This window comes from Xenia sp. Carnegie-2017, unplaced genomic scaffold (genome assembly GCF_021976095.1).
Source record: "Xenia sp. Carnegie-2017 unplaced genomic scaffold, XeniaSp_v1 HiC_scaffold_24, whole genome shotgun sequence".
In the NCBI taxonomy this organism is placed as follows: Eukaryota; Metazoa; Cnidaria; class Anthozoa; order Malacalcyonacea; family Xeniidae; genus Xenia; species Xenia sp. Carnegie-2017.
In genome coordinates, this window is record NW_025813487.1 from 6,798,979 (window position 1) to 6,802,534 (window position 3,556).

Genomic DNA, 3,556 nt, shown 5'->3' on the forward strand with positions numbered 1-3,556 from the left:
CATGTTTCTTCACATTTAGTGGTGCAGGTGGTTTGGTTTACTATATAATTGCTTTAATATTTCTCGTTAAAATTTACTTGAGCATTCATACTAGTCAACGTTTTGTAGTAAAAGGCAGTGTAATCTACAGAATGAACAAGAGTGAATTTAAATTTATTTAGACAGTAATGTCATGGATAAGAGCCTCTCTAACTATAATTTTAACAATACAAACTTTCCTAACCGCATATGCATGACCTTGGCTTTCAAAAAATGCTCTACGTTCTTCAAAATAAATCCAGTCAAGATCTTTCCAAGACACAATACACTGCGCTGCCCATGCTTATTGTTAAATTTATATATAATTGACCCTCTCAATTGTGCAAGAATTGAATACGTTCGTGCTGACCTTTGCCAAACTTAGCCCAAAACCTTATAACAGTAATCGAACAAATATCACTATTTTAATCATTTATGCAACATATTCGTCGACATATTCTTGTACAAACATTAAGACCAATTCGGGCTGAGAGTTTGTTGAAGAATATGTCGAAGCTTATTGTTTTGAACCTTATATGGAATAAGTCTTTTTATGGTTTTTTCGTTTGGTAACAATTATTGACTGAGACTAAAGAGAACAGTTATATCACTTAATGATTGAGACAGAATGAAACAAAACACATTGTGTCTCATTATTTGAATCAATTAGTGTTTCGTTGTTTGCCAATTTTCAAACAAAAAAAATGACAACAACGTGAATAAACGTTTCCATTGGCTAACATCTTCATGTCCTCCTCACATTATCTTATAATTTGATCACAGTTATGTAATAAAAATGTGCAACAGTAACAATTGACTGTCATTGTGTTGCTATAGAATAAGAATTCCTTTTACATAATACAGCATATGTTAATTTTAATCAAAAATGAAAACAATCAAAAAAGCATATATAGCTATAAAATTTTGGTTGTGACATGTAGCTAATGAGATGAAATCGCAGTTATTGTAAAAAAATAGCATAAAATCGTTCCTAATGAAAAAAATGGCATGAAATCGTGATCACCAGAAAAAATGAAATGAAATTGCAGTAACTGAAAAAATGATGTTTGAAAAAAATTACATCCATGCATGCATGGGTTTTCTTGGCCATGATAGTTCATGGAATAAGAACAATATTTCATCATCGATGGAATAAACTGAAAAATATTGCGTTGAATGATCCATATTATTTTCGAGGTAAGTTGATTTTTAATCCATCAGCCAAGACTTTATTATCACGAAAGAAGAAATAAACATGTTTGCTTTTGCGGCAGAAATGTGTATACACGCTGACAAATGAAAAATCGTGACGGCAACACTCTCTCTCATTTCTAGTATCAATCAACCATAAGGTATCGGTACCTTCATGTATTATGTATCTACTATCTAGAAACGCAATGTTACCGTCAACTTTATCCCCTGTAACGATATAAATAATTTGTTTGTCTTTGACGTCATATACGTGTAGAAAATGGTAGTACCGTAACACCATCAACTTATCTGCCAATGGGGAAAATTCAGCGTAATCAACACTTCTTATTTGATTCTGAAAAATGTTTTTCCAACCATCTACAAGATTTTCTCCACACCACAAAGAGTAAGTTTTTTTATTCTCAACATAGACATGTGCAAACACGTGAAACTTAACGCTACATGCTAATACCGACACATGAGTTTCAAAATTTAGTGCAAATTCTTCTCGCTTGTTTTCGATATTAAAAAACACAACAGAGTCAGCTGTCTGACAAGCAATTAATACATCACTCACACTCAAAATTTTCATGGTTTTTTTCAGTTCATCAAAACTGTACAGCAAATTTGTCAAGTCATTACTCCAAAGCTCTGGAATATCATATTGTCTATGCAAAATTACTGCATTTTTTACGGCTAACATGTCCTTAAGAAGGCATTTCCTTACAAAAGTGTCACCCGTATTCAGATTTTTAATGATCAAATTTGATTTTCCTTGACTTCTTTCTTCAAAGTCATTAAACTGATATAGAAAATTGCCATTCGTGCAAATTTCACTGCCATATTTAACATCAGTTGTTAAGTGTGCGCGTTACTAAAATACATAACGGTAGAATTTTTGCCAAACACGAGAACATTGTCGTCATTTAACAAACAAAAAATGTTTTCGTATTTGGGGAAAAATAATTTGGAATGATGTTATCAAAAGGATCAAGAGGATACAAATAATCATACACGCTCTTACCAGAAAAATTAGTAAGTTTTTCACCATTGGGATTTACAATGAATAATTTTTTACCAGACTTACAGCACCAAGAGTTATCACCTATACTGGACATAATATAAAGACCAGCAGGCATGTTATGTGAGTTAACAGGAGCGAATGTCTCATAACGAATGTCTCATAACCTTTCGATAAATCGTATATACGAAACACCACCCTCTTCTCTTCCCCTCCTCCTCCTCCTCAGTAAGACCCAGAATACTTTCGGATTTGCTAAAACAGAGCGAAGTTACGTTATTGTGCAATGTGAAAGCTTGCTTCTTCTCACCTTTCTCAACGTCCCATACGGTCAAAATATCTTTGTAACTAGTGACCATTGTGTCCTTATCCTTAGAAAAACATTTGTTGGTAAAGAACTTAGAAGTAGAATCATCACAATGGAACGGACTGGGGCATATTTTCCCTTTAATAATCATTACATTGTCTAGTTGAGAAGCAAAAATTAAATTTTTAAATGGATGAAAGACAACACAACACTTGATGTTTTCTGCTTCCTTTAACTGACTTCTCATGTTTTTTATCCATAAGCACTTGTTTGTCCTCAACGAAAAAAGTTGTACAACGTTTGTGCGATACCCACAAACGACGTAATCATGTTTGCGAGAAACATCGAGCGATTCTAGTTTTTCTAGTCGAAAAGCCGAGCTTTGACAAAACCTGTCTCGAAGTTCTCGATATATGGGAGATCCTTGAAACGTTTTTTAAGCAAATTGGAAGCCTGCGACGCAAGACCATTAACATTATCGAGAACATTTTGTAAAAATTCCTTTTTGTCATCACAACTACACTGCCATGTAAGAACAACGTAAATGTCATTAAATAATGGTCGAGTTTTCTTAGGAAGATGAAAATATATGCTCATTAATTAAGAAAAATTTTCCAAAGTAAGATCTGCATCAATCCAAACAGAGGCAAATAAAATTTTAAGTCTATGAGATACTTACAAACATTTTTAACCAAATCATTGCTATCGGAAATTTTCAGCGCGTGATGCAACCAATACTTGACTGAATACCTCACTGTCACATGCTTAATTACGTCATAGCTTACACCTTCAGCTTTAAGATTATCCAAAGTTTTTAAACAAAATTGTAAAACAAGTCGATGACCACAAAAAGTTTTTACTGAGTAATCATGTTTTCGATCATCCATCAACCAATCTTTTAAGGATTTGTGAAAAAACGAAACACATTCTTCTTCATTGCTAACAAACAGACAAGAGATAATTTTTCTAACCCCAAGTGATTCGCGACTCGAATTGAAACAAAGAACGTCATCGATCAT

General features: G+C 33.3%; 1 long non-coding RNA gene across 1 annotated transcript; it reads right to left on the minus strand.

Annotated features, from left to right (window-relative positions):
* Positions 1-2,677, minus strand: LOC124451474. The gene is made up of 2 exons (XR_006950483.1): positions 2,541-2,677; positions 1-124 (listed from the first exon to the last, which is right to left on the minus strand). It is a non-coding gene; the product is annotated as an uncharacterized LOC124451474 (long non-coding RNA).
* Positions 2,678-3,556: the final 879 nt, after the last annotated feature.